Genomic DNA, 21,423 nt, shown 5'->3' on the forward strand with positions numbered 1-21,423 from the left:
GCTAGGAAATAAATTGTTCCATTCTTTATTGCTTAGGACACACGGATTCCAGCTCACTGATTGGCATATGAATAGAAAGTGCCTCTTTTGAGTGAATATACAAGTTCCTGCCAGTGCGGTGAATGGAGCTCTATATTTTACAGTATAACAACAAAATTTCTAATTGCATTCCCAATCAGGCTAATTGAGTTGGATTCCAGCGCAAAGTCACAGACATAAAAGCTTTCTAAAAAACACAGATGCCTGTACGGATGCACTTCAGATGGAGGAGTGAGCGGATTGATGCCAATGGCCTTTGTTCTGACATCTGTCAGTGAGATCCGATGATTGGATGGAATGCAGTGTTGCTGGATATTTTTTTCAGCAGCCAGAACTAAAATTGAGCCATGTTTCAGGGTCACCACCATTGTGCCCATCCATTAAAGGTCACATCTTTTGTCATGTGATTGTGTGTGCAAGTGAATTAGAATCATTAGATTACATCATAAGTTGCAGAAATACCGCTGCCCAAAGCCCAGGGAAGCTCTCCGCTCCTTGCACTGATGTAATTGGATAACTAACCACAAAAACTCTGCAGCAACAAAGAACGAAAAAAACAAAAAAGTCTGCTCTGTAACTACCTGTGAAAGCAACCCATCAACAGCTGTTAGAGCTGACTTGAAGGTTAAATATTAGGAAGGAATCCAATTTCTCTTGTCTATTCAGCTCAGCGGTGTGTTAGATTGCAGCTGGAGTGTGCTTAGTGAGTATGGGGATATGAAGTGGGCTAATCAATCCCCTCTGCCTCATTCTCAAATTCCTCTCATATCAGGTCCCTGCCCCCCAGGCAGACCTTCTGCTTTCCGAAAGCCAATTCCACACGAAATAAGAACTGTGACCTGCAGCTAGAGGGTGAAGTTGAGTTTTCCCTTCATGATTAATCTCTTCTTGGGTGGCTTTTAGAAAAAAGAGGGAGAGAGAGAACTGCTGGAAGTTGGGGGGATAGAGTGTAAAAATAAGAAAACACGCAAGTTGCTGCTTTGCAACAGGTAATGTTTCTTCTTCTTTTCTTTAGAACTGTGTGTGGCTGAGCAGGCTTACCTAGTCTTTGATGAGGCTTCATATTGACATTGAGAAATTAACTAAAATCAACTGCACTTTTTACAGGATTTATTCATGTTAAATGGATGCTGACTCCTGCTTCATGTTCCTTGTCGTCTTGCAGGATGCACACAGATACACTTGAAGAAACCTCAGTAAATGTAATCTATACGACTTGTGCTCTATATTCCAAGTCTTCTCATACAATACAATCAATTTGGCCTTATATACTCTCAAAGCAATTCATATTATTAAAGTTCTCCAATAAATTACCCTCCGATGTGCACTTTGAAGGGAGAACAATCGTGATAGTTATGCTGTAAGATCACTTCAAACAGAATTCCTAATAAAAATAACTTAAAAAATGAGTTCTGAGTGACCCTTATTTTTGAGCCCCACACCTTTTAGACTTTCAAAGCTCTCACAGTGGGTGGTAAAGTCTTTGAAGGGAGTAGGGCATAGGGATGATCCCTTCTGAATGGAACACATCCCTTATTGGTTGTTAACGTGTCTCATGACTAAACATGATGATGTAAAGCCACAAAGGTTTAAAGTGACATTCGGATGAGTAAATAATGAAAGAGTTTTTATTTTTAGTGGTACCAAACCACATATTAGTTTCCTTTGATTTGTATTTTTTTTGGTCTGAAATGCAGATAATCTGGTATGAGTGTATGCATTATGATAATGAAAAAATTATTAAAAGCAGTTTAAAAAACACAAAAGGACATCAAAGACACTAAGAATAGTAGAGACTGCAGCGTAAGGCAATATAGCCTTAAAGTGCCGATGTAGCATTTTATAGCATATAATGACCTCTTTCACTGAAATTGTACTTGTCAAGCACTCATCCATCCTGTTGGATTCTACCTAATAGCTGTTGGTTAGAGTTCAGATATACTGTTAAAGTATCATATCCTATCAGGCCCCAAGTGTCTAGAAAGGCTTCTGAACTGATGGCATTTGCATAGTGACAGAGCTCAGAAGGATGTGGTGCATTAAACAGATTTATGATTAAATGGCTCAAGCCAAGAATTAGTTACAAACTGACAAACACAACTTTCTGCAACCACTCTGAATGAGACATGGGTTTAAATTATGGAACCCTCTTGTTATTGTTCATGAACATCTTCATAAACATATAAAGACTCAAGGTCTGCAACCTTTCTGCTACAGCTTTGTACTTATCTTTCTGCCCTTGATCTCATCCTTGGTCCTTGGAGGAGGACATGACTGATCTCACATCCTCAGGGGTCCTCAAATAGACCCAAAAATATGCTCACTGGGACGCAAAATGGCCTCTGGAACCATGTACATTTTTAATGTCTTAATGATGATCCCATGCACAGCGTACAAGTGTTACACATACATCTAGTAAATTTTTCAGCGTCTAAAATGCTCACTTTGAAAAACAGCCCATTTGCCCACTACCCCCCACCAAACAAATTTGTGAAGAACAACAAATTTCAATCTATGTTTGAATATTTCTGTGTTCCTCATCTGCGGCAGGCACTTACAGGAGTGCTTTTTTGCATCCTGGAGAAGATAGCAGTTCACGAGGGACGGGAGGAAAGTGGATTTCAACCAGATGGGGGAATCAGTTTTATCCCTCTCTGAGCACCTCTGAGTCGGGCTAAACAGTGGGCACAGTCATCCACACACTGGGCCAAATGGAAGAGTGAAGTAACAAACACCATGGAGCTACTTAGATTAGCAGGACTGCACTGCTGTAAACATGTTCCTCTCATCGGTGTGAGGTCTTAGACAGTCATTAAAGATGAAGTGGATGGACTTGTTGGGCAACCATTAGTACATCTGCTCTCTCATGTAAGAGATTTGTTTATAATATGCTGAATTATGGAGATAGGTGGTCTCATGTTGTCCGACTTTTGACTAAATGGAAAAATAGCATATTATGTGTATAGAATCTGTGATATGAAGTTTGCCTGTCCATAAGTTATAAATCTGGAATATTTATTGAATATACGGTTATGTTTGTGGATATTTAGTTGTTAGTATTTGTTACTAAGTGCCCGAAACAAAACTCTGAATATCTGATGCCACTACAAACAGTAATTATTTAATCTTTACTTGTTACTGCACTTGTTGTGTCAAGCCAGTACTACTTTCTTTCCAGGTGGACTGATAAAAATACTGTGCTATGGAAGGGCAAAAAAAGTAGCTTTTGACAAACATTTAAAATGTAGTGGCAACTTCTGTATTGCTTGTTCTGTATTGAAGCCGTGGAGGGTTTGTAAAAGCCTCTGTAAAAATTACTATTGTGACATAAAATGCTATTATATTTTATTCACAACTGAAATCCAACTGTTAACAATAAGTAAAAATAGGATGATAATATTATATATTATACATTAAAATTATAATAGTGTACTTTTTTGTTGGAGCCTTGGCTTAGAGGTTAGCGCATGTGCTCTGACACATTGAGCTATGGTGACACAATTTCTAATCACAACATTTCCTGATATTGTTCACAATTTTTGGTTCCCATAACGTTCTGGTAATGTTTCCAGAATAGAGCTATAAGGCTCTATTCTGGAAGGAAATAGAATGTAGAGAGAAATAGAATTATGTCTAATGCCCCCTTAATTTCTAAATTCTTGGAAACTTTCTGCAACTATACTGCAACTTTGAATCAATAATCAGTATACAACATCATAATTTCCTGTCCTCTCTACAAAAGTTGCAAAAGGCAAAAAATAAATAAATAATCTTATAGTCTGAAAAATGAATTAATTTTATTCCTCATTCAGTAAGATATTAAGAGTAAGTGTAATTTTTATTTGAATATAAATTTAATAAAAATCATGTCAAAAGATTGATTGACCTGGGACACCAGATTTCTAGAAACCTTCAGAACCTGCTTTAGAGAAGTCCATGTTCAGTATATGCAAGCATTCAGGATGTGTCTCTCACGCTGGCCTGCGCTCTACCTCGACACACTGCAGCACTCACACAGACCTTATCTCTGACAGTTAGGCCCCTGGAGCTCCACCATATTGATGAATAAAATAGTACCTTTTCCCAATTAGATTTCCAGTGTTGGCACGAAAATGCACTGGCTGTAGAGGGGGAGTTAAAGTGGCCTGGATGTTTGACGGTCTGCAAAGACAGCATAAAAGTTCTCCTGGCTCTTAATGACGGGGATGGGGATGATGATGATGTTGAAGACTGACACTTTGTCAGAGGCTTTTTTGGACACGGGGTGAAAGTGCACAGAGATGGTTCCGCCATCACTTCTCACTTCATTGTCCTCTGTGAGTAATGTACGGAGGAAGACGAGGACGAGAAGGATGAAGAGGAAGGGCGGAGGAGGGGTGCACAGATGCTCCCACACACAGTGGCTGTCGTCTTAACAGTGCGAGAGCTGAACTGCACTTAGGGCCCATTTGCTTTTAAGGATGTCTGACAGGACGTCAGCCACGTATAATCAAACTACCCCCCCAACATTCAGTTGTGACAGTTTGCTCAAAGAAGGCCTTAATGCACTGTCACTAGTGCTCTCCACTCAGCTGCCTTGATTTACCTTCTCCATCTGTCCCAGTAAGGCAAGCCAGGAGAGAGTGTAGGACTAACATGCTGGACTCAGTATGTGGCTTTGCATCTATCTTTAAAGGCATATTAAAGCCATAAATTTAAATTCTGTCATCTTTTACACACCCACAATTTGTTCAAAACCCACTTTCTTTCCTCCATAGAATACAAATAGAGATGTCTGGCAGAATTTTAGCCTCAGTCACCATTCACTTTCATTGTATGGAAAAAAGATGCAATGAAAGTGAATGATGACTGAGGCTAACCTTTTGCCTAACGTCTCCTTTTGTGTTCCACAGAAGAAAGACTTAATATCTGATACTAGCCCAAAACTTTAACATCAAATTGACATTATTCAGACTCCTCAATTTCCAACTCCTGTAGGGATAACATGGCTTTTTATGGATTTATTAGCTACTGAGATTTAAAGCCACTTCACTGCCAATGATGGTGTAAATCCGCTGTTGTGCATGTGTCATCGGTCACCTGTCCTGCTCGACCTGCTTGATTCGAACCAGCAATCCCCGGCATAGGAGCCGGATGCACTAGCAAGGTGGCTAAAAAAGCCATGGCCTCTTGCCTCGGTTGCAAGTTTGTCTCACAAGGCCAGGAGAGTGAGGTTTACACACTGCACAGCTATCATGTACCAACTGGCTACCGTTACACTCATCACCCTAAACCTTACTCCCATCTGGGTCACGGCACCAGTGGCAGCGGTCCTACCCGACCTACCCCAAATGGGATTTGAACCGGCGATCCCCGGCATGGGAGCCACACGCGTTAGCAAGGAGGCAAGAAAAGCCACAGCCCCAGCCTCGGTCGCAAGTGCGTATCTTAAGGCCAGGAGAATGAGGTTTACACACTGCACAGCTAACACATACCAGCTGGCTACCATTAAACATGTCTCTGTTTTAGTTTACATGCTCTCAATTTTGATTCACCATGAAAGGATTCTTTGGCTCATAACAAAAGCAAATCATTTAAAAGCAGCAGACTCATAGTGCAACATAGGGATTTAATGATTTTATGAATCAGTAGCTACTCTCAGATGAGATGGACAAGAAAAGGAGAGCAGTTGAGAGAATGGGCAGAGGGGGCATCATGAGTACTCTGAAAGCTTGAAGGCTCTGCCTCTCTGTCATTATTTTAGGAAATCGTGCACAGCTGCTTTATCACGTTATTCCAAGGTCTCAATTATGCTGTGTTCTCTATGATTTAAACGGCACTGTTTTCAGATGAACTCCACTGGTGTACAACAAGCCTCTTAAAGTCCCTAATAAATGTGAAATTGCATGTGATGTTTTTTCCCCCCTCTCTCGTCACTCTGTGTGCTTTGATCATGCAGTCCCATGACAGATCCATCAGCCCTCTCTTCATCTCCTGTAGGAATTGTATAAGCTTAATTGGTCCTACCAGGAATATATCAAAGCAGGAAACGGATGCTCTCCAAGCAGCATTCACAAAGCGATCTCAAAATCTGTAAAATCTGTGCCACTTAGCAGCATTCTGCTTTTCAGCGCATACAAACATTTTTACAAAATTATAATGACAGGTGCACAAGGAGACTATGACTTTACTACATTGTGACAGAAATCCCCTTCTCTCCAGTACTGAGGGTTGCTCTAAGGACAGCCCGTTTTCTAATCTTATTTAACAGTCTATGCCTAACACTCAGTGTTGGGTCTCTCAGATTGGAGAGTTTCCAAACAATGTTGGACTCACCCAAGCTTGGAATTGGTTTTCCATGGAACGTCTCCCTCCTCCCTTTGGGCACTTTACCAATTTGACCAAATTTGTTCCATCACTGGCTCTAAGTAGAAGGAGTGTTTTTTGGGGACTCCACTCTACAGACAGCTCTTACAATTTGCACATTCTTTGCAGAACATTAACAGCTTTGTTAAGGGCTCAAACTGCTCTAGTGCAGAAAAGCTTGTTTAAAACTAGTACTTTAGTTGGACAGGTTTATTTCAATACAATTTTCAGGTTTATTTTCAATTCAAGCTCAAATCATTTGTAGCATAATGATGATTGCAACATAAATAGATTTATCCCTTATTTATACACACTGTATATATGTAACCCGTACACACACACACACTAGAAGAGACAGTCACAATGTAAGTCAAACTGCGTTTTATTGCAGGCAGGCAAAAGTACAATCAAGGGGCAAATCCAGTGAAGAGTAGTCAAGGGGAGCAAGAGGTCGAAGCCGGGGAATCGGAGAGAGTAAAGGGGGCAAATCCGGGAGAGTAGTAGAGGGGAGCGAGGGTCAAAGCCGGGGTAAACAGGATCAGCAAGACGGGACTAGAGGGAGCAAAAGACAGGGGAACAAGGGGAGCTGGCAAGCTAAGGGGTAAACGAGAGGAGTTTCAGAACTAGACGAGACTAGCGGGGGCAAAGACACGGAAACTAAATACAATAACCAACAACCGTGAGAGCGAAAGGGTAGTGATATATATAGGGGCGAGTGCAGGTGTAAACCATGACAGGTGATGAGGCGAGTGCAGGTGAAACTAATGTGCTAGAGTGCAGATGACGCGAGTGCAGGTGGTCATAATGTTCTGGGGGATTGGACACGCGTGAGAAACTTCGAGGAAGGGAGATTGCCTACGAGCATGTGAGCCAGTAGGAGCAAAGTGGGCGTGAGGGCTTGAGCGAGCAAAAAGAGCGTCGCGAGCTCGAGGGGCGGAACGAGCGTGGGAGCTCGAGGGGCGGAACGACCGTGGAAGCTCGAGGGGCGGAGCGAGAGCGGGGTTCGTGACAGTACTCCCCTCTAAACGGACGGCCTGACGGCTCGCGTGGTGCTGGAGCTGAACCCAACAAACAAAAAACCCTGAACAGACAACCCACAAAACACAAACAAAATTGAGGGCAGTCCAAGGGGCACAGAGGGAAATGAGACAGTCCATGGGGTCAATGGGCAGTATCAAGGCAAGGTCTGGGGGAACATAGCGGACAGGCGGGTGGTCGGGAGATCTAGGGGGCAGCCGTAGGGCAGAGGCTGGGTCAGGGTGTCTGGAAGGCGACTGGAGGACAGGGACTGGGTCCGGGGGTCTGGAATGTGACCACCGGACAGGAACAGGGTCAGGAGGCCAGGGAAGAGGCCACAGGACAGGGAGAGTGTCAGGGGGCCACCGGACAGGGTCAGGGGGCCAGGGAAGAGCCGTGAAAGGCGGTGTCGTCAGAGGCAGCACTGTAGGTGCCTCTGGCTGTGGAGCTGAAGGAGGCTTTAGGGGGGAAGGCCTGGAAGGCTCAGGAGGTGGAGCCAATGGAGGTGGCGCCGTGGGAGGTCCCCAAGCGACGACCTGGCAGGCTCTGTAGTCTCGGGGGGTAGAGCCGTAGGAGGCTCAGGAGGCGGAGCCCTAGGAAGCTCTGTAGTCTCTGGGAGTAGAGCCGTGAGAGGCTCGGGGAAAAAGGTCATGGAAGACTCGAATGGCTCTAGAGGTGGGGCCCTGGAAGGCTCGAGAGGCTCGAAGGGGGAGCCATGAAAGACTCGAGAGACGGAGCCCTGAGAGGCTTGGAAGAGGGTGGAGCCCTGAAAGACTCGAGAGGAGAAGCCCTGAGAGGCTTGAGGGGAGGAGGAGCCCTCAGAGACTCGAGAGGGGGAGCCCTGAGAGGCTTGAGAGGGGGAGGAGCCCTGAGAGACTCAAGAGGAGAAGCCCTGAGAGGCTTGGGAGGGGGAGCCCTGAAAGACTCGAGAGGAGAAGCCCTGAGAGGCTCGAGAGGAGGAGCCCTGGGAGGCTTGGGAGGAGGAGCCTTGGAAGGCTCGAGAAGAGGAGCCCTGGGAGGCTTGGGAGGAGGAGCCTTGAAAGACTCGGGAGGAGAAGCCCTGAGAGGCGGCGCTCTGGGAGGCTCGAGAGACTTGAAAGGCAGAACCCTGGGGGGCTTGGGAGGTAGAGCTCTGGGAGGCTCGAGAGGAGGAGCCTTAGGAGGCTCGAGAGGAAGAGCCCTGGGAGGCTTGAGAGGAGCCCTGGGAGGCTTGGGAGGAGGAGCCTTGGGAGACTCGAGAGGCGGAGGTCGCGAGGGCTCTGAGGGGCGAGCAGAGGCTATCAGAGCCGTGGAAGACTCTGAGAGCGGAGCAGAGGCTGGCAGAGCCCTGGAAGACTCTGAGAACGGAGCAGAACCCGGCAGAGCCGTGGAAGACTCTGGGGGCGGAGCAGAACCCGGCAGAGCCGTGGAAGACTCTGGGGCGGAGCAGAACCCGGCAGAGCTGTGGAAGACTCTGGGGGCAGAGCAGAACCCAGCAGAGCCGTGGAAGACTCTGGGGGTGCAGCAGAACCCGGCAGAGCCGTGGAAGACTCTGGGGGCGGAGCAGAACCCGGCAGAGCCGTGGAAGACTCTGGGGGCGGAGCAGAACCCGGCAGAGCCGTGGAAGACTCTGGGGGCGGAGCAGAAGTCGGTAGAGCTGTGGAAGACTCTGAGGGAACCTCTGTGGTCTTGAGCACAAGACGAGACTGGGGAGAAGGGGCCCTCTTCCTTCTCTTGTGTCCTCGGCCAACAGGGGACGTGGCCATGGGGACGGTCGAGGCTACAGGCGCTGGCTCGCCAACCGTGGCGGGCATGGGCGCTGGCTCGTTGGCCGTGTCAGGCTTTGGGACTGGGGCCGCGACAGGCTTCGGGACTAGGGCCGCGACAGGCTTCGGGACTAGGGCCGTGACAGGCTTCGGGACTGGGGCCGTGTAAGGCTTCGAGACTGGGGCCATGACAGGCTTCGGGACTGGGGCTGTGACAGGCCTCGGGACTGGGGCCGTGTCAGGCTTCGGGGCTCGGGCCATGTCAGGCTTCGGGACTGGGGCCGTGACAGGCCTCGGGACTGGGGCCGTGACAGGCCTCGGGACTGGGGCCGTGTCAGGCTTCGGGACTAGGGCCGTGACAGGCTTTGGGACTAGGGCCGTGTAAGGCTTCGGGGCTAGGGCCGTGACAGGCTTCGGGATTAGGGCCGTGTAAGGCTTCAAGACGGGGGCCGTGGTAGGCTTCAAGACAGGGGCCGTGGTAGGCTTCAAGACAGGGGCCATGGTAGGCTTCAAGAAGGGGGCCATGGTAGGCTTCAAGACGGGGCCGTGGTAGGCTTCAAGACGGGGGCCATGGTAGGCTTCAAGACGGGGGCCGTGGTATGGAACGCTGGTTCAGTTTCTGCCTTCCCCACAGTAAACGAGGAACCAGCGTACAGTAGGGCGAGGTCAATAAACTGAGCCAGGTTGAGAGAGCAGCGACCACCAGGCATGAATGATGAGGCTGGCTCATTCAGTCCAAATTGAAAAATGTCTTTCAGAGCCACCTCATCAAAATTCACCTGGTACGCCAGGGCACAAAAATCCATAATATAAGCCTCCAAGGGTTGGCTCCCCTGGTGCAAACCCAAGAGTCGGGCCGCTGGCTCCATAATGTCAAGGATGGGGTTATGAGTTACATAACCACTGCCTTGCATGGAAAACCCTTGGTTCGCGTCCGATGAGCCATAAAACCTCTCCGGGGATGGAGAGCATACAGCGCTCACGGATGCGTGGAAAGCATCAACGGGCTCAGGGGCAGACACAGGTGAAACAGGGTGAAAAATTTCAGACATAGAACATACCTGCTGCCCCTGGGCCGCGAGCGCTTGGTCAAGTTTCCACACCGTAGCTCCTCGCGCTGAATGTGACGTGTTCCTCCGCTCTAGTGAGCTGCGCGAATCCTCAGCGCGACGCATTGTGACTGTCTTCGGTGGGGTTGGTTATTTTGTAACCCGTACACACACACACACTAGAAGAGACAGTCACAATGTAAGTCAAACTGCGTTTTATTGCAGGCAGGCAAAAGTACATTCAAGGGGCAAATCCAGTGAAGAGTAGTAGAGGGGAGCGAGGGTCAAAGCCGGGGTAAACAGAATCAGCGAGACGGGACTAGAGGGAGCAAAAGACAGGGGAACAAGGGGAGCTGGCAAGCTAAGGGGTAAACGAGAGGAGTTTCAGAACTAGACGAGACTAGCGGGGGGCAAAGACATGGGAAACTAAATACAATAACCAACAACCGTGAGACGAAAGGGTAGTGATATATATAGGGGCGAGTGCAGGTATAAACCATGACAGGTGATGAGACGAGTGCAGGTGAAACTAATGTGCAGGAGTGCAGATGACGCGAGTGCAGGTGGTCATAATGTTCTGGGGGATTGGAAACGTGTGAGAAACTCGAGGAAGGGAGATTGCCCTACTGAGCATGTGAGCCAGTAGGAGCAAAGTGGGCGTGAGGGCTTGAGCGAGCAAAAAGAGCGTGCGAGCTCGAGGGGGCGGAACGAGCATGGGAGCTCGAGGGGGCGGAACGAGCGTGGAAGCTCGAGGGGGCGGAGCGAGGGAGCGGGGTTCGTGACAATATATATATATACACTCACCTAAAGGATTACTAGGAACACCTGTTCAATTTCTCATTAATGCAATTATCTAATCAACCAATCACATGGCAGTTGCTTCAATGTATTTAGGGGTGTGGTCCTGGTCAAGACAAACTCCTGAACTCCAAACTGAATGTCAGAATGGGAAAGAAAGGTGATTTAAGCAATTTTGAGCGTGGCATGGTTGTTGGTGCCAGACGGGCCGGTCTGAGTATTTCACAATCTGCTCAGTTACTGGGATTTTCATGCACAACCATTTCTAGGGTTTACAAAGAATGGTGTGAAAAGGGAAAAACATCCAGTATGTGGCAGTCCTGTGGGCGAAAATGCCTTGTTGATGCTAGAAGTTAGAGGAGAATGGGCCAACTGATTCAAGCTGATAGAAGAGCAACTTTGCCTGAAATAACTACTCGTTACAACCGAGGTATGCAGCAAAGCCTTTGTGAAGCCACAACACGCACAACCTTGAGGCGGATGGGCTACAACAGCAGAAGACCCCACCGGGTACCACTCATCTCCACTACAAATAGGAAAAAGAGGCTACAATTTGCAAGAGCTCACCAAAATTGGAAAAATGTTGCCTGGTCTGATGAGTCTCAATTTCTGTTGAGACATTCAGATGGTAGAGTCAGAATTTGGCGTAAACAGAATGAGAACATGGATCCATCATGCCTTGTTACCACTGTGCAGGCTGGTGGTGGTGGTGTAATGGTGTGGGGGATGTTTTCCTTGCACACTTTAGGCCCCTTAGTGCCAATTGGGCATCGTTTAAATGCCACGGCCTACCTGAGCATTGTTTCTGACCATGTCCATCCCTTTATGGCCACCATGTACCCATCCTCTGATGGCTACTTCCAGCAGGATAATGCACCATGTCACAAAGCTCGAATCATTTCAAATTGGTTTCTTGAACATGACAATGAGTTCACTGTACTAAAATGGCCCCCACAGTCACCAGATCTCAACCCAATCGAGCATCTTTGGGATGTGGTGGAATGGGAGCTTCATGCCCTGGATGTGCATCCCACAAATCTCCATCAACTGCAAGATGCTATCCTATCAATATGTCCAACATTTCTAAAGAATGCTTTCAGCACCTTGTTGAATCAATGCCACATAGAATTAAGGCAGTTCTGAAGGTGAAAGGGGGCCAAACACAGTATTAGTATGGTGTTCCTAATAATCCTTTAGGTGAGTGTATATATATATATATATATATATATATATATATATACAGTAAATGGTATAAGAATATCCCAAATTGTTGAATTTTAAAACAGTAATGAGTCAAAATAAGTTTTTGTGGTCAACATTACACTACAAATGTTGTCAATTGAGATTAACATGTATTTAAAGTAAAACATTCTTCAAGTTAAAATATTTTTTTCACTCAATCAATGGATCCGGATTCTAAAGGAGCTGTATCAAGGTTGTGAATGTGATGTTTCATACCCGACCTGATCATGTTTAGACTGGCAAAACCTTGACTATTATTATAACAATACTTTAAACCATTTCCATCTAATGGAATGTCTTTGTCCTGCCTTACTGTAAGTTACTGCATTAAAATGGACATGCTTTATTGCTCCTTATGCCACTCTATTAAAATCATAATGTGCCTTCCTCATTATCACGCATGGGTAGGACATTATATCTCAGTGACTTTTTGTTTTTTTGCCATCTAATGCAAGACAAATACTCCATAGCCAAGGCACCTGTCTACATGATGTATTACAGGAGTACAATGGGCTACTAAAAGTTGATATACTGTAATTGTGGATGATAATTAGAGTTAAAAACCCACCTGTAAATGCCCCATTGGGATCTAGGATATTAGCTTGTTCACTGAAACGCACGCCCACCGCTTTTTTAATTTTAGGGATGAGTGTTAGTGGAAATATCATTTAAGGGCTGTGATTGCATTGGAGGTGTACATATAGATAAAGACCAGAATGCTTCATAAAACATTATTTTAGAATTGGAAGATAAGTGCATGAATTAGGCTAACACAAATGTAAGAGTGTGTAAACTCAGCAGTAACAGCACAGAGGCTCGAGCGGCAGCTGAGAACAGCTTAAGGCAGCAAAAGCAATTAAGAAAACTTAAAATAATTTGAACTAATTCTTTTCTCGTTATCTGTGGAAAATAATGCATTATGTGTTGATTATGAGCAGGGAGGAAGTCCTTTATCTGCAGTGGGAATACCTTATGCTGAGATGGCTTCTTTCAGGAGGCTGCTTAAGGGGACTGCAGAGCTGGTTTTCAATTTTGTCTCTTTCTTTCACTCTCCTGCTACCATTTGCAGGCTTTGCTATTTCTTCTCTCTTTCTTCCCCCACCTCCCGCTTCCCATTCAGAGTTCAAATTCATTAAACACGGTGTCATCGCGCGTTAGTCTTCACCTATCCTCCACAGCCATTTCCTCCCTCACATCACTTTTTAGAAACAATTTGCTTGTGCAAAGCAAGGGCATAACAAAGTGGAATGAATCAGACTGAAAGCATAGTGTTTCCTGGAGATGCATGTTGGCACTCGGAGTTCCAGCCTCTATGTGACATATAAACTCTCTCCATCTCTTGCACGGGTGGCATGCTTGCGTGTGAGGGTGTCTGGTTGCAGGGATTGGAGGTAATCTTGCGTGGCTTGCTTGTACACACACATACACACACCAACCCATGTGCTTGTGAAGTTGTGAAGGCTGGTGTGAATCCATAAAATCCAGTTGCCTTTGGATGCTCAAACCACATCAAGACCTTTTGATGAAGTGGGGTGGAAGGGCAGAAATCTTTTTCAAATGTCATGCTTTGCTAATGTTTACCTTTAATAACCCAGATCTAAATACTAATTTTTTCTAAGTTTTGAGAGAATCATTTGTTTGTGCTTTGTTGATATTTGATTTAGGCGAGCATACACAATAAAACAGGCCTTTGGTAGCAGTTTATTTATCAGATTTTTCGCCAAAGCCTCTGCCATCAGCTAGGCCTCATCTGAACACGGTGCAGTAATGTAGCCTCAGTCATGTCATCGTGAGAGCTCTGCTCAATTTCAAAGACACTAGTGAGCAGTCATGAGAGGATCCAAACCCCATTTAATATCCTCTGATGGCTTTTGCCTGTTCGCTATCTCTCAGTGTATCAGAGTGAACTTAATAGTATAATGGAGTAATCCGGTTAGTTTACCTTCACTCTTCGACCATTTATTCAGCCTCTTTGATGCATTTGTTTCAGAGAACACCATTGGAGATGTTTAACCTGCAGATGCTAGACTGTGGAATGGTTGTGTAACGCATTCAATTTTGGCAAAGCAGCAGGCATGAGCGCTGTGTGTCATGAGTAGCAGAGTTTGTGTAACCTAATGGAGTGCAAATAGAGTCATTATGCACTGTAATAGGAACCACTCTCTGCAATATAAGCTGAAAATATTCCACCTCTTTTCTCCATTTTTGCTTGGCCTTCCCTTCAGTTCCCCCATTATGCAAAATGTAGTTGTAAAAAACAGGTCAACTAATCTTTTCGGCTCCATACCTTTTGTTCTCTTGGAGCAAATTCCATGCATTTTTGTGTTGTTTTTGTCTTAGACTGAGAATCCTGAATTCACAGCAAATGTGTGCCACATTGCTTCACATGTTTGGGTGTAATTACTTAGAAATAATCAATATGCTAATGATGGCATAATTTACAGCTCACATTAATCTACTGTCTGGAGGTGTTAATCAGAGCAGAGCCCAGTCTGGTGAATGTAAAGAGAGAAAGTTATTCATGGGAGACCAGGTCACAGACCACGATGGAAGAGCATGGCCAGTGAGTCATTCTGAATGTTATGGGCCAGCCCATTGAAATATTTTTTTCACACAGGTTTTATGGTGGCGAGGGAGTCATTTAAGTTAAATTTGTTACATATTGCACAGTTGTTTCTGCATTACTTCACCACAATGTATTACATTTTCTAAACCAAGTCCAGTCACTTTCAGTTCATGGGATTCACAAAATAGTCATTGCGCATCAGGTTTTCCCCTGCATATTCTCTTATTGCAATTCAATTGCGTGCATTTTTTCATGTGCATCCTCTTTCTATTTTTATCCCGATCTAACTGTGTGCATTATTCAGTGCGCACCCGTTTTCTCCTCTGTGTTACACTGATTATTGCATCGATCTCAAAGAACCACATATCAAGATCGATCCAAATCCTCGCCGCTCAGGAACAACCAACAACAACAAACAATTTCTGTAAGTGATGGCATTCGCTCATATAATTCTTCCTGCATTAAATTCCACATGTGTACTATAGCTTCTTCCGTCAGCAGTGAAGGATTCACGTGTGATAAATGTAAGGAATTAGTCAGGGTGATGGAGAAAGTTAATTAGTTAGAGACCTGTATCCGAACGCTAGTCAAGGTCAGTGAGAAAGAGAAGCTAGTAGATACTGTTTTGGATGCGGGTAGTACACCGAGCAACACTTTGGTTCCAGCTGAAGAGTCCCTGCACAGGGTGTTTGAGTGATGTCTCGGCGGCATACACGCTCAGCAAAGTGACACCACTCTCCCGTTCCTGTTAGGGTTTCCAATCGATTCTCCCCACTCAGTGATGCACCCACTGAGAATCCTGTTGAAAGAGCCTTGGTCATAGGTGATTCTATTGAAAGGAACGTGGAAATAGAGACTCCAGCCACCATAATTAAATGCATTTTGTGTGCCAGAGCATCTGGCATGAGATCAAATTTACAAGTGCTGGCTAATGCTAAACTTAGATTTTCTAATATTGTTTTTCATGTCAGCACTAACAACGTCTGGCTTCGCCAGTCGGAGATCACTAGAGATAATTTTAAAGAGGTGGTGATGAGGTTTATAGTAGATTAGTGTTACTGAATGGCTGGATGTCTGAGTGGTATCTGGAGAATAGCATAGGATTTATAGACAATTAGATGAGGGGTAGACCTGACCTGCTAAAGAGATGGACTCCATCCCTCCAGGGAAAGAGATGCTCTCCTCTCTAGTAATTTGTCTCATAGTCTTATTAATGATAGTATTTGACTTACTCGGGCCCAGGACACGAAGCAGACAAACTGGCTAATCCAAAAGTATGCTAGCTGCCATGATACATCACACAGATCACATAAACTACAACACAGAGTCTGTATCACCTAGTTATCATATAGGGACTGTGTCTGTTCCCAGAACTACCAAACACAAACCCCTCACTAAATCATTTAGAAAAAAAATTCAAGGTCAAACTTGAAAAAACTAAACAAATTGAAGATAAAAATCATATAAAGATAGGACTACTAAACATTAGCACTCTTTCAACCAAAGCACCAATTGTAAATTAAATTATTACAGATCATAGTTTGGATACGCTCTGTTTGACTGAAACCTGGCTTAAACCGGATGAATATATTAGTTTAAATGAATCTACTCCCCCAGTTTATTGTTATAAAAATTAGCCTCGTCTGAAGGGGCGAGGAGGAGGTGTTGCTACAATTATGTGTTGGATTTGGTGTTACTCAGAAGACAGGAAATAAGTTTAAAGCTTTTGAACTAATAATGCTTAATTTAACACCATCAGACATAAATAAAAGATCTCTGTCGTCTTTTGCCCTTGCAACAGTATATAGATCACCTGGGCCTTATTCTGATTCCTTGGTGAATTTGCAAATGTTCTATCAGATCTTGTAGTTACTGTAGATAGAGCTTTAATTGTTGGTGACTTCAACATTCACATAGACAATGAACATGACACATTGTGATTAGCATTTATCGATATTCTCAACTCGCTTGGAGTCAAAACAAATGTGACTGGACCACCTCATCGCCATAATCATATGCTAGATTTAATTCTGTCATATGGAGTTGATAATATAGAAATTCTGCAGCAGAGTGATGACATCTCGGATCATTACCTCATCTCTTGTATGCTGAGATCAGCTAATGTTACTCAATCTACACCAATCTACTATCATTCAGGTAGAACAATTCTTTCGAGCACTAAAGATAGCTTCACAAAAAATCTTCCAGGACTATCTGAAATACTATCGTATGCTTCACAATACGCCACACTGTCACAGTCTGTCGCCTTCGTTTTTCCTAGGACTCTTATATTGAAGTGTTTCCCCCAGTCTACATTACCCAGTATGCACTGACCTCATCACAGCCACCTTTTCCTTATTGTTCTCACCTGTTTTCCATTCCCTCATTAGCTTTTGTTTGTATAAATACCCTTTAGTTTTTGCTTTGCTTTGTCAGTTCTTGTTGGTTGTTGTTTTACTGTCATAATTTCTATTAGAGCCTGCAAATAGATCCTACACATTCTCAGCTGAAGACAGTTCAGGACTGCATGCAGGCCAATCTAGCACCCACACTCTCTGCTTACACAGCCATGCACTTGAAATTTGGGCAGTATGTTGTTTGAAGTTGTCTTTCTGGAATATGCAGGGATGTTTCTGGAAAAGACGGTGATAGATGACAGTATATGTTGCTCCAATATGTTTTGCATATCTGTCTGCATTCATGGTGTTCTCACAGATGTGTGAGTTACCCATGCCATGGGCAGTGACACACCCCTGGCCCATAAAGACAATGGCTTTTGGACCTGATGCTAATAACAGCTTGGATGGCTTTTTTCCTCATTGGTCTGGATGACACGACAGCTTTTCTTTTCAAAAACGTTTTGAAATGTGGACTCTTAGACCAAAAAACACAGTTCCACTGTTCTACTTTACATCTAAGATGAGACCGAGCCCAGAGAAGTCAGCAGCGCTTCTGGACAGTGTTGATGCAGGGCTTCTGCTTTACATAGTAAAGTCTTCCATCTGTGGATGCAGCGGCGAGTGGTGTTGACAAACAAAGATTTACTAAAGCTATACCAAGCCCATGTTCATGATATCCATTACAGATGAATGCCGTTTTTTAAGAGAGTGATGTCTGAGGGATCAGAGATCATGTGCATTCAGAAATGTTTTTGTCTTGCCCTTTACGGAGCGAGATTTGACCAGATTCCTTGAATCTTTTAACAATTTTGTGCACTGTACAGGGTGAAATGCCCCAAATTCTTCTAATGGAACATTATTCTCAAAGTGCTGGATTATTTGCTGAAGCATCTGTTGCCAAAATGACAAGTTTTGAATGATCCTTTCTCTTGAAGGACTAGGCTGTTTTTGGAGCCTCCCTATATACACGATTGCCTCACCTGTTTAATTTATCCTGTTTCACATCACCTTGTTATTTCAACTCATCAAATTGCTCTTAGTTTTAAACTGCCCCTGTCTCAACATTTGGAGCATGTTGCAATCGTCTGATTTGAAATTACTGTATATTTTCCCAAAACAATGAAATTCACAAGGAAAAACATAATATATTGTGTAGCTGCAGTGCTTTCATTATAGCAAAGGGTGAATATAATTTATAAATCACTCTGTGACGGGTTTCCACTGAGGAAGGGACGGAAACAGCAACAGGTTTCAGGTAAGGTTGCTCTTTTAATTCTCCAACAATAATACATATACACACACAGATTCAACACAATAGCTTCTTGGCCTTCGTGTCGGGCTCTGCCCCTGGGCTCTGTTGCTGCTGCTTTTTATGCCGCTCTCCTCAAGCTACTGCAATTAGAGACAGGTGTTAGACATAATTTAGCTCAGGTGTGAGCGCCCTTACCGCTTTTCTCTCCCGGACGGGCGCTTGACAACGCCCCCGCTGCCACACACTCCTTTTTCTTTTTATTAACATTTTGCATACTGTCCCAACTTTTACAGAATTGGGGTTGTACATGGTCGAGGACATAGTGTATATTGTAAATGTATAGTGTGTAATTTGGTACACAGCTACAGTAAGCATTGATTTGTAATTCTATATATGTTTTTGACTAAATTACATTTTAATTAATAAAAAGTGCACACAGTAAGTTTTTCTGAACCATAAGCAGCTGAACAGTAGTTTTTGAAAAACAAAAAAGGTACACTTGCATGAAACGAAGAGTTATCAATATCAATAGCCTAATAAAAGCTTTATCTTTTAAAAAAAAGTCTTATTTTACATGGAGCTGGGCTGCCTTGTGGAGATCACTTGACCAGCCAAATACTACTCATTTTATCTTGGTAACTTGGTAACTATTATTGGACACTTTTTTCCACTGAATAAATACTTTATGGCTTACAATAGCACATTTCTACAATGGCAATTGTAAAAAGCTATTGCATGTGTATGATGTTGCATCCACACTAATGATGTTACATCCACCCTTATAATGCTGCATCCACCTTGTATAAGTCCAAAACGACTGCCATATCGGCCAATGCAATGTAAACCAAAAATTACTCTAGAGTATACAGAGACTGGATGTTTTATTTTTTTTACTGTATTTGTAAGAGTTTGAGTGAGATAAACAAACCAAAACTCTAGACAGCTTTAGTTCTTTCAAATAATATGCAGGATCCCTGTAGGTTGGAATTTAATATCTAAAGGCCTCGTCCATTCAGAATTATTGTTTAAGCCAAGCCTATGAGCTTTGCACTTTCAGTGAAACAAATGGGGACATTGAGGTACACAGATTTTCAATAACCAATGCCACATCCTGCAGTGGCTCACGGGAAGGACCATGTTGCCATTCCTTCCTTTTCAGCAGGCAGCCCATTGGGGTCCCAACATCCACTATGCACATGTTTACAGGTACAAGTACCAAGCACGGAAACAAGCTCCCTCCCTCCTCCCTAAACCCACAAACACACATACAGCAAATGATTTCTGCCCCAGCAGCCCTTTACTGAAAATCGTCTAGAGAGAAGAGACGCTTAACACAGCAAAACAATACTTAAAAAAACGTCACATATTCAGGACAGCGGAAGATAACTGCATTGCACATGAGACCTGCACTAATGTCAGTTAAAGGGCATTGGGATAAACAGCCGCTTGTCTTTTTCATGGTAAGGGAACAAGGGATTGGATGGAGTAACTGGGGATCGAGATAGCCAGCATTTTCCAGGCATATGACCTCCTCTGTCTCAGAGCTTCCGAGGACTTTATCCTTACATCTCTCTCTCTCTCTCTCTCTCTCTCTCTCTCTCTGCTCTCTTTCTCTTTCTCTGTCTGTCTCACTTACTTTTTTTTTCTCCGATTTTGTTTTCTTTTTTTGGACATTGTGTACCACAGTTTGGCCCTACACACCCTTGTTCTCTGTCTGTATGAGGGCCAGCTGATTTTTATTTATTAATTTTCCATTTCAACTCTGTAAGGAGACTTAGTTGTAAGGTTGCCATGCCTTTCATTAAGGCAGAAGTAGGATGAAATATGGATGTGTAGGGAGTGGAATAAAGTGATGGAATGGGTTGAATATTGCCTTGCTGGCGCCTGGGCAATATTGTCTTGGGGGTGTGAGACACTTAGGCCCATAGAAACCTGAGCCATTTTTAAAACACCATCACACTCATCAGCAGAGCAGAAAAGAAGTTTGCCTCATCCTCAACTGATAAATATCATCTGGAGCACAGACTTCAAAGTGTAAGAGAGGCTCAATCATAAAGCCATGATGCATAAAGTCCTGAAGAGGCAGATGTTCTTAACAAATGGTTTGGGAACTTTCTTAACATTTCTTAAAGGAATAATGAATGCTAGTTTAAATACATACAGAATGGATAATGCCATTTTACATTTATTTAAAAATGTTGTTCTGTGGCTAACACAAAAGATTTTGTATTGCTTCAGTAGTCTCGGAATATAGAGCATGAGTCATATGTATTGTATACTTTTATAATACTTTTATGTTGTTTTCTTAAGTCACTCGAAACTGTTGTTTGGAAAAGAGCTGTGCGAAGACTATTCTTTTTCACTTTTCTTTGAACTATAATATCGCTATAATATATTCTGGATATATCGCTTGACCAGGTGATGGTGATGTACTTTTAATGACATTTTTGCCAGTAAAAAATGCAGCTAAGAGAGCAGTGTCATCAAATAATTTGACATTTCTGATATGTATCATTATACCAACACCAAAATTGAAACTAAGCACAGTCCTTGTGTCAAATATCAAGGGCTTGATTTATTACCAAATTACTTTCCTTTCTGTGTTTGCAATATACAGGCAGTATGTTTGATAAATTAGATTAAAAGAAAAATAATTCCCAAATAATTAAATAAATAGCACTTTTGTTGACTCATATGGTGACATTGAGTATTATCCAATCCTAAGAATACTTTGAACCCTTAAACAAGCCTCTCTGATTGTGCCTGATGCATAATTTACCCATCAAAACTCAAAGGGTTTAGGTTGTGTATACACTTTTTTGTTTTGGTTACATTGTTTAAATTGCAGCATTAAATGGAAAATAAACATTAGAGGATTTGAATTGACAACATGAAGCATTACCACTGAATCAAAGGTTTTTGGGGGGTAAAATCAACACCTGGGTCTTGACATGCATGTGCTTTTAACTAA

Source organism: Xyrauchen texanus, chromosome 1 (assembly GCF_025860055.1).
Source record: "Xyrauchen texanus isolate HMW12.3.18 chromosome 1, RBS_HiC_50CHRs, whole genome shotgun sequence".
NCBI lineage: Eukaryota > Metazoa > Chordata > Actinopteri > Cypriniformes > Catostomidae > Xyrauchen > Xyrauchen texanus.